Here is a 10,932-nt window from a genome sequence, read left to right on the forward strand (position 1 = left end):
TTGTTTTTCTATCCCAAAACAGGATGCCTGCTGAAGGAGACACCGAGGACTGAGACAATACACTTTTTTTAAATGTATAATTTTAATTTGGTTTTGCTTTGTTTGTTTTAAACATTCAATTTGTACTGCATATTTTGAAATGAAATAAAAGCTAAATTTGAATTATTTGTTTTAATGTTGGGAAACATGGCTATAGGCCCCACAAAAGAACATGGTAGGCCTACCATTTTCTGTGGTATATTGCTGAATGATTTTTACATGGGTTTCACATGAAGTTGCAGGTTTACGTGGGGTGTAGGTTTAACATAGATTGTTGATGGGTTTCAAATGTTATTCCATGGGTCTCTCATGGAAATTTTACGTTTCACATGTGATTATTGGTTTCACATGGAAATGTCAGGTTTCACTTATGATCTCATGGGTTTCACATGTGATTTCATGGGTTTCACATGTGATCTCATGGGTTTCACATGTGATTATAGGTTTCACATGTGATCTCATGGGTTTCACATGTGATTATAGGTTTCACATGTGATTTCATGGGTTTCACATGTGATTTCATGGATTTCACATGTGATTATAGGTTTCACATGTGATTTCATGGGTTTCACATGTGATTATAGGTTTCACATGTGATCTCATGGGTTTCACATGTGATCATAGGTTTCACATGTGATCTCATGGGTTTCACATGTGATTATAGGTTTCACATGTGATTTCATGGGTTTCACATGTGATGTCATGGGTTTCACATGTGATCTCATGGGTTTCACATGTGATCTCATGGGTTTCACGTGATTATAGGTTTCACATGGGAATTTTACGTTTCACATGTGAGCTCATGGGTTTCACATGTGATCACATGTGTTTCACATGCAATCACATGTGCAAATGTTCCAAAAGCACACATTTCCCGTGTGCAAAACACATGTTTCACATGTGATCCACATATTTCACATGTGCAAAGTAACATGTTTTTACATGTTAAATTTCACATGTGCAAAATCACATGTGCATGTGGTCACATGTGATCACATGAGTTTTTGCACATGTGAAGTTCATGTGTTTTTTCTGTAAGGGTAATTACTTGTTCAAAATAACTATCTACTCAGTATGTGATTTCGGCGGGAGTCAGTTTCTTTATGAGTGAGTCATTGAATCATTTACACAACCGATTCGCTTAAATACAACGATTCATTCAGGAGCATGTGTTGCTCTGAGACAGAAAGATGAATTGTGCTGTGGCTTTGTTTGAAACTATTTTGACTGGAAGAGCAACTGTCTAAAATGTAAGTTACTAAATATTAAACTGTTGCATAAAAGAAATGATCACACTTTTAATTGTTCTGTTCCTCTTGATATCAGCACGCATTTGTTTACGCACTGATTTTCAGAACAACAGCAAAATTGCGAGAGCGATATTGTTTAAATATTTTAATATTGTAAAAATGTCCGATCAAAACTACACAGGGCCTGACCTGAAAAAAAAATACAATAAATTATTGTTTATTCAGTTGCACTTTTCACAGATAGATGTATTGCTTGTTGTTGTCTTTATTTGTCCCTGATTAATGCAGTGGCCAGTTTCAAGCTGTGATATGAATCAGAGCCGGACAGTAACGGAGTACATTTACTTGAGTACAGTACTTAAGTACAATTTTGAGGGATCTGTACTTTACTCAAGTATCATTTTTGGGGAGTACTCATGACTTTACTCAAGTACATTTGAGAGGCAAATATTGTTCTCTTTACTCCGCTACATTTCTATCCATAACCGTGAGTACCCGTTACTTCTTCTAAAAAAAAAATCTCGGAAACCCTCAATTTGTTGGTTCCCTCTCAAACGTGATTGGATTGTGCAGGCGCCACTGATTGGGACAGCCTATCAGCAATCACCTCAGCTTTCCACCAAAGTCAACTCCATTGTCAGATTTAGATAAGAGACGAAACCATGGACGAAACAATGGATGAAGACGCAGCAGGTCCATCCCGGGAATGTGCCAACCCATGGCCCCACCTCACCAGACTATTTCAATTTTCTGAACAAGTTAATGATAGTTTTCGCTTCAAGTGTTTGCTGTGTTTACCAATGTAAGCACTGTGGCAGTAGTAATGCAATATTTAGAAAATGTACTCTTGTATTCTTGATACTCAAGTACTTTTAAAAACAAGTACTTTAGTACTTTTACTTAAGTAGATCTGACTGTAGTACTTTTACTTGTACTTGAGTAAAATTTAGCAAGGGGTATCTGTACTTTTACTCAAGTAATGAAGCTGTGTACTCTGTCCGCCTCTGATATGAATACACTATGATCACCTATACTTTCCAAAATTTTGTCATAACATGGTTTGTGCATTTTTAATATCTTTGCAAATGTGATGGATCCCCTTTTTTGAAAAAAGTTGACATTTTGAAAAACACTTTTACCACAGGGTGGTTTCGTTTCCACAACCAGCGTTTCTGACTCCTTGGACCGACTGAGCGCTGATTGGGCACAGTTCTCTCTGTAACTTGAATCAATCGAGTGTGGTTTAATATGTTCCACAGGTTTGGGCCTCTTCTGATCTGGTTCTTTGTTGGCTGCCGTTTTAGTTGCTAATCAAGCGCTAATCACATGTTAGTGTACTAACAGATCAAGAGAGATTTTCTGAGGTCATTTTGAGGGCTCATTTGTCTTTTAAAATTAGAATCAATGTTAAACAGAGACCTCACTTTTCTTAGTGGCCCCTAGTTAATATTAGCCTAATCTTTCTCCAGGAGGAAAAAAGAGGGAGGGTTTGTTTAACATGCCTGTTGCATCAAAGAAAAAGAAAAATAGAAGAAATATTCTGGAATGCTGAATGTCTGAGAACCTTCTGTCTCTATGGAAACCGTTGCTCAACACAAACAAATGCTGATTCGCTCTCCAGACGTGAAAAGAAAAGAAACGTTTTCCCAAAGGAAAGAGTTGGACCAAAGGGTTCCTCTGGTGGGTTTATGTGGGAACTCTTTCAGACCACTGGTGAATTCAGCCAAGTCGAAGAATAGCAGAGCAGCTGCTTTATCTATCGCAGGACGTTGGCCATATTTCAGTCTGTCCGTCAACCCTTTTTTAATAGCATTTATCAAAGTATACTGCTTCTACAAAACTGGACAGAGAAAAAACTAATAAAAGACTAATATTAGAGTCTCTTTGCCATTTTTTGACCTATTATTGCAAGGCAAGGTTAGTTTAGGTTGTAAAAAAAATATATACTTGTATTAATAATTCATGATATTTGATATTTTCAAAAATAAAATTTTATTTGTCAAACTTCAAATTTTTAACAAATATTTTTGAAAATAATGGACACATTTAATCACATATGTAAGGAAAATGTATTAATATTTTTATTAGAATTTTTTTTCAAAACCATATGAAACAAACATGAATACAAAGAGTAAATTTCCAAGAACTTTGATGGTGTTTTAAGCTGGATTTTTAAACGATTTTTTCATTTTTTATTATGGGCAGTCTTATTTGTTATTGTGGGGGGCTGCAAACGCATGTCTATAGAGTGCTGGGTTTTGATGGCATCCATGCACAACTCTATACTGTTGCTATAGATTTCTGTTGCTATTGAGCTGCTAAGGTTTTCAGTTGAAGTCTATGGGACTGTAGGGTAAGCAATGTATGATGTTATGTTAAATGGGTGTTGCCTCTTTGGCTGCTGTACAATTATTGGTTTTGGCCTTGAAGAAGAGTGCTTAGTTTGGCATAGATCATGTCTTCCCATGATTTTGAGGTAATTCTACAAAATGTCGAAAAATGTGCATGAACTCCCGTTTGTCACTTTATTATAGTGTCTAAATCAGTGTATCAACCACTTTAGTTTGTAACTGAGGAACAGATGAGGAACATCAAAATAAAAGACTACAGGGATGGAAAAGAGTCTGGGTTGTATTAATGGTGGGAATGCAGCCCAGTTTAGATGCTGGGATGGGGAGGCAAACACATAACAGGACGTTTAGTGGCAAAAGAAAGGAAAGATTGAGGGAGACCTGAGGAAGGGCCAGAACTGTCACATAATCAGTTTAACAGCTTTTCCCCATTTCTTCAATGAAAGAAGGAAGTTTCAGTATATACTGGTTGTCTTCAACTGGATTGTTTTAATGTAGAAAGGTATAGTCTGTCTTTGCAATGATTAAGTTGCCTCCATAGACTTTGACTGTGTTTTCAACACAGATTTGTTTTATTGTCTTTAGCCTGTCCAACCTACTACAAGTTTTGCCGTCATGCAAATGCTGTTAGAAAGTTGTTGTTGTAGGCTTTGTTGAGTAACTATGCTTCAATGAACCATGAAGGTCAGCCACTGTCAGCAACCTTGTGTGCCTTAAATATGGTTTTGTGTTTCATAATGCAGGGTATATATTTGATTCTACACAACACATTCCAGGTATGGTACACTTTGATGTCATGAAGAACCACATTTGACCCTTTCTATTGCACCCTTATTTATTTAAATTTTTTTTGGAATATTGCAATATTTAATGTAAATTATTTTTCTGTGCACATTTATTTTTAAATCCACGTGCTCTCATAATCTTTAATCAAAATAACTTCCCCTCCCTCTTCTCTTCTCTGGTGGGACAGCTTGACACCACTCTTGCTTGCACAATCAAGTGCAAAAAATGTTTTCTTATTCAAAATCCATTTCTTATTCATAATCCGCAGTTATACATCACAATAGGGAAGAAAAGACATCACAACTTTCGTTTCCTGCCAACTTTAATTAGCACCTTATTTTTGGAAAATGCCACTCAAAGCAAGACTCTGAAGTCTCACCATTATAAATGTTTTCTTTTTTAATTATGATTTTTGTGTGTTCTCATCTTTCCATTTTTCCACTCAGTATCCGCAGGGAATGTTTTTCCATTGTTTTTTTTTTTTTTACAATAGTCAAACAGTTCCAGCTTGAGGAATGAAAAGACAAAGAGATCAGCATATGGAGGAGTTTTATGTTTGGCTTAACCGCACAGAACGGCTCAGCTTTACGGTCAGATCTCTGAGTGTGGTCATCTACAGCAGTGGTTCCCAATTCCAGTCCTCGTGACCCACTGATCTGCACATTTTGTATGTCTCCCTTATTTAACACACCTGAACCAGATCATCAGCTCATTAGGAGAGACTCCATGAACTGAACTGAGTGTGTCAGATAAGAGAGAACTACAAAATGTGTAGAGCAGTGGGTCACGAGGACTGGAATTGGGAACCACTGATCTACAGTATGTGATTTGCCATCAGACAGATCCATTAGATCAGCGATTCTCCAACTAGGGATATTTGTACTTCAGGGAATACTTGGAAATATTTGGCTCTTGTTTTGTCAAACCTAAACCAAAATAGCACTTTTAAAGATACAATATGTAAGATTTTTGCATTAAAATATCCAAAAACCACTAGAAAAATTTGTATATATTTTGTTGACTTGTGTACTTTTATTTTATTTTTTATTTTTTACATTTTTACAATGTTTAAATCCAGAGAAATACGCAATTTTAAACAGTAAACCGACTCGTGTCTTTGGGTCGCCTGTCAATAGCGTCATATCCCCCTACCCTCAGCTGTCAGTAGAAACCATGGGAACACAGTGCGCTTCCTGAAAAAATGCAGAAGTATCTAGTGGTGAAACTAGCATAATGTGCCTTTAAATGATTAAAAGTAATAATTTTGATAATTGTATTGGGTAAGTTACATCTTCAACAGTGTAATTAGATTACTGTACTAATTACACTCTTTAAAAAGTATTAGATTACCTATTAGTTACATTATAAATCCCATATCAACCTCGAGTTGAACAATACAAGGATAGATTAAACTTTTTTTCTTAAACTGACCAAAGTGTGTAAAGGGAGAAGAAGGTTACATTAAAAACATAAATTATGATGTTAAATCCACTATTGTTTTATATTGGCCAACACGTTAGAATACTGTTCCGTCATTAATGAATAACTACACAGAAACAAATGAGTAATTAACACTCGAATAACTACTAACTAGCAAGAAACTCTGATTAACGAATTAGTCAGTAATAGTGCTCAGTTGAATGTGGTAGTTCACTAGTAGCTAATCAGTAACTACTATTTTTTTCATACTTCTAAAAAAAAAGGAAACTAAGAACTACTATATATAGGTTCATAATTAATATGAATAATGTATAATAATAATAATAATAATAATAATTCATTTTATTTATGGGCGCCTTTCAAGACACTCAAGGACACCTTACAAACAGTAAAATACATTAACAATGAATATAAACATGAACAAAAAATTCTGTCAATCAGAAAAAGCTATTACGCTATTAAAGTGAATACACATGAAGTAGTTCACGCAAATATGAAGGTGCTAAATTATGGTAAATTGAATGCGATATCTAACTGGAAGCCAATGGAGTTGCCTTAAAAGTGGAGTAATGTGCTCAATGAACAATATAATTCATTCTAAAGTGAAGGTCATGGTAACCCACTAGTAAGGACTAGTTATTATTTGGATAGACTTATTATTTGGATCAGCATTCTAAGCTTTTGAGGTTTTTGTAAAGTTATGACTCAAGTGTTTCTACATCCTTTTAAAGGAACTACTAATTATTGGGATCAGTATTCTAAAGTGAAAAACATGATAGCGTGAAATGGCTGCAAGTCACTTTAAACTTTTGAGGTTTTTGTACTTTTTTTTTTGTAAGGTTTTGGATAGTAATTCCTTCTGATGGATTTGGTAATACTTGAGTCATTACTAGTGAGTTACCATGATCTCACTTTAGAAATACATTATGTATATTAATTATGAACCTGTATGTAGAAGTTCTTAGTTTTCCACTGGGATGTATGAAAAAAGTAGTAGTTATTAATTAGCTAATAGTGAACTACCACATTCAACTGAGCACTATTACTAATTTGTTAATCAGAGTTTCTAGTTAGTTAATAGTAGTAACTAGAATGTTAATAGTGCGTTACTCAGTTGTTTCAAACAGTAGAGCGTTGGCGCTTGCAACACCAAGGTCATGGGTTCGATTCCCAGGGAAAGCAAGAACTGATAAGAATGTAAATGTGTACCTTGAAATGCAATGTAAGTTGCTTTGAATAAAAGCGTCTGCCAAATGCATAAATGTAATGACGGAACAGTATTCTAAAGTGTTACAGAGAATTGTTATATCTATACAGTATTTAATGCAGTTACATCAGAAGTAACTGTACAGTACATTACAGAAAAGGTTACACTTTATTTTAAGGTGTCATTGTTACACTGTAATTATATATTTAAGAACTGAGTAATATTAAGTAACTACATGTACTTACTATAGGGTTATAGGATTAGGATTTGGTTGAGGGTTAGTTATGCATCATTTACAGTTATTACTATGGTAAGTACATGTAACATGTAACAAGGACACTGTAAAATAAAGTGTTACCCAGAAAAATTAAGAGTAATCCCTTACTTTTTCAAGGGAAAAGTAATTTAATTACAGTCATTAGATTACTTAGTAATTAATTACAACCAACACTGATTTTAAGAAAAAACATTATCGCAAAGTAGACCCTGACAGGATGATCAGGATCCTGATGTGGCACAAAGTGGTAATGAGAAAATGTAGTTGTGCTCACATAGCCCTGAACAAACTCACAAACGTGCAAACCTTCTGGCCTTCAGTCCTTATTGTGGCAGGGTGCCAGCTTCTCAGATCTCTCTTTTATTTTCGCCAGTTTGAATATCTGCCAGCCCACCTGTGCAGCTCAATCACAATTGTGGGACGATGACGGCGGAAACGTGAGATAGGGGTTCAGTGTTTAAGGTAATGCTGTCTGGGCTCTTAAGGTATCAGGGCTATTTGACTTGCATTCTGCTCTCTTTCATCATTACTGACGTTATGAAAATCAGGGCTTTCAGTATTGTGTTTTTCCCTGCAGGCTGGAATGAGACGAATACAAAAAGAAGGGAATTTCCCATGATGCACCAAACATTCAAATCCCAGTAACACATGTGGCATCAAGGCTGCGCTTGCAGCTTAAGAAAAAAATTGGACTTGTAAACATGAAGTGTTTTCATGCCAGTGCGGATGCACATCTGTGTATCATTACGAGAGGAAAGAAAAGAAAACACACTGAGGAGTGAAAGAGACTTGGATAATATACAATAAAAGATTGTTTTAGGCAGGTCAGTGCTGAAGGCTTTGCAGTGTGTGACAATGAAGTGATAGAGAAATCATTGACATCGCATTGATTTTGCAGTCGAGGTCGTTGAATGATTCGATTTGTGGAATTACAGTAGCTTATTCAGATGCGGAGAGTTTTTCTGTATGTCAAGTAAAGTGCTACTTCATAGGGAGCCGGCAAAGTTTTATTAAAAGCAGACATTGCATTCACCCTTGTCTTGACATTTAACAGTTTAATTATCTGGGATAAACACATGCAGTTAATGTGCAGATTCAACGGGAGCCAAACGATGACTTCATTCATTCAGGATAGACAACATCCGTTTGGCTAAGATGCTGATAAGGCATAAAGGCTACAATTCATTTTGATTATTCTTTTTGTGGCATTAAGTAAAAAATATTAGGTTGATACAACTGTCCTGATATAATGAAGAAAAAAAGCCTAATTAAAAAGTAGAAATTCTTGAAAATGTGGTGCAACCAACAAAGTCATGTGGTGCAACCAACAAAGTCATGTGGTGCAACCAACATGCAAAATATGCATAAACAAAAACATAAAACAGGAAAATACCCCTGCAGATCCTCATGACTGTGTCAAGGTCAATTCAAGTTGTAAATGTCATGTGGTGCAACCCTCCAAAAAAACTTAAAGATATTTATGAATTAATGGTATTTATATATAAAAAAAAACTCTACATTGACACATATATTTTTATATGCACTCCCATATACAGTAGTCAACATTTAAAGTGGATCAAAAAAAGTTAGACAATTCGACAATTGTTTTAAAATAAAGTTAAAATCAAGCTTACTTGCGGCTTTCATAGAGGCATATACCTTTGCTTAACGTCAAAGCTCAGGATAGGTCTGGAAGATTTATACATTATTGCTATAAATAAATTACAATGTCTTTCTATTGAGACCTTAAATGAAGCCTTCCAGAGCACTACAGAAAAACAGATCTTATCATTCTATTGAGTCTTTGACTTCACTAAATGCTTTTAGCAGGAATCTGTGAAATAATTCAATTCAATGGAGACGAACTCAGTCAACCCTGAGATGACGTAATAGGTACTTTTGATACTGATTTTGGCCCTAGATGTAATTTAGTGACCTATTCAAACTCCACATACCACAGTCTCTTTATTTAGGTGAAAACCATCTGGTGGATGAATCTATGGGCTTTTCACTGTATAGGAAAATCCTGTTTCAGAAATTAGACTAAGCAAACACTCATTCAGAGCATGATGAAAGATAATATTAAGAATAGGTGCAACATTTTTCCACTTTTTTTGTGTGTGTTTCCACCCATTTCTGCCCAGTGCCGCCCATGGGTCTGGCCTTTATTGCTGGGCAATGTGCTGATGAACTAAGCCTGACAATAGCCAAACTGTTCCAAGTTGAGAAATGAAATGTGCAGCAGACATTAGCCATCTGGTGGATGAATTTTATACTTTCCCCCCACAAAACTAGAAGAGGAAATTAAAAACATTCTTAAGTGAAAATTAAGCAAATGTTTATTTAAAAGTACACTGTATTTTTAAGTACAATCAATTTGGAAGTTTAAGTCATTTCAACTTAAATGACATTCAACTGACTTAAGAAAATGAGTTGAATCACTTATTTTGACGACTTACCACATAAAAACATACCATAACATTTTTTACAGTGCACATTCAAAAATATACAAGTAAATTAAAAGCCTTTTCTTTTGCACACAGATATTTACTACTGTACAGTTTTACCCCAAAGAAGCGAGTAGTCTTTCTTACAAATATGTTTAAATGATGCTCTATATTTAACCAGACTGTGTTGCCAATGTGGTTGTTTTTATTTATTTCCACTTCGCATGGGCTGTTTTTAAAAAAAGTTTGTTTCCAGTCATGGAGTTGAGTGAGTTTAAAACATTTGGGAATGGACCGGAAGTGTATCCTGGTAACCAAATTGCTCCCTTGTGTAGGGCAGGAACCACTGTCCAGTCAAGTTAAAGACAGAACTGCAGTATTAGGATCTTACCAAATTTGGAAGATGAAGAAAATGAATAGAAATGCTCAAAATAGCATTACGTAATCTGTTGAAAGGCTAGTTTGCACTGTAAGAAGGAAGTTTCGACAGTTTAAAGGAATTTACTACAGTGTTTAGATTAGCACAGTGGTTGATAGACCTCAGCCTGGGGTGATTTTTAGCAGCTTTACCAGTTCTCAGGGTGTAGTAGGCAGAAACTGTAATGGTTACTGTATGCATTACAATGATATCAGGGTTAAACTCCACACACAGCATATATCATGTGTGTACAATTATTACCCTTCCTGTGGTTATAAACAGTGGCCCCAAAAAAGTATCCGGACAATTATGCCACACTTCAAAAAATGTGAGTTTAATTGCATTAGATAACAACATTGGCGAACTGGCAGAATATCAAGTGGCATTTGCAAACAAATTACGTTAAACCTTTTCTCAGAACTAAATTCACTTTTCTGAGCCATTACTTTAAACCAAATGATCCTATTTTCAGTGGCTGTATTTCCGTAAAGCTCACACATCAGGTGACTTTGACCATGATCCAATAACGTTTGAGAGAATTCCAGAACAACCATTGTTATTGTCTTTAATTCCTTTTTTATCCTTGTTTGTTGCTGTCTGACATTTAAAAATATATATTTCAAATGTCTTTATAACAGAAATGATAACACACCTACAATATTTCAACTAGATGACAGCATTCAGTGACAGTTTTTATGGGCAAGTCATTGTTATAGC

This window comes from Rutilus rutilus (genome assembly GCF_951802725.1).
Source record: "Rutilus rutilus genome assembly, chromosome: 21".
In the NCBI taxonomy this organism is placed as follows: domain Eukaryota; kingdom Metazoa; phylum Chordata; class Actinopteri; order Cypriniformes; family Leuciscidae; genus Rutilus; species Rutilus rutilus.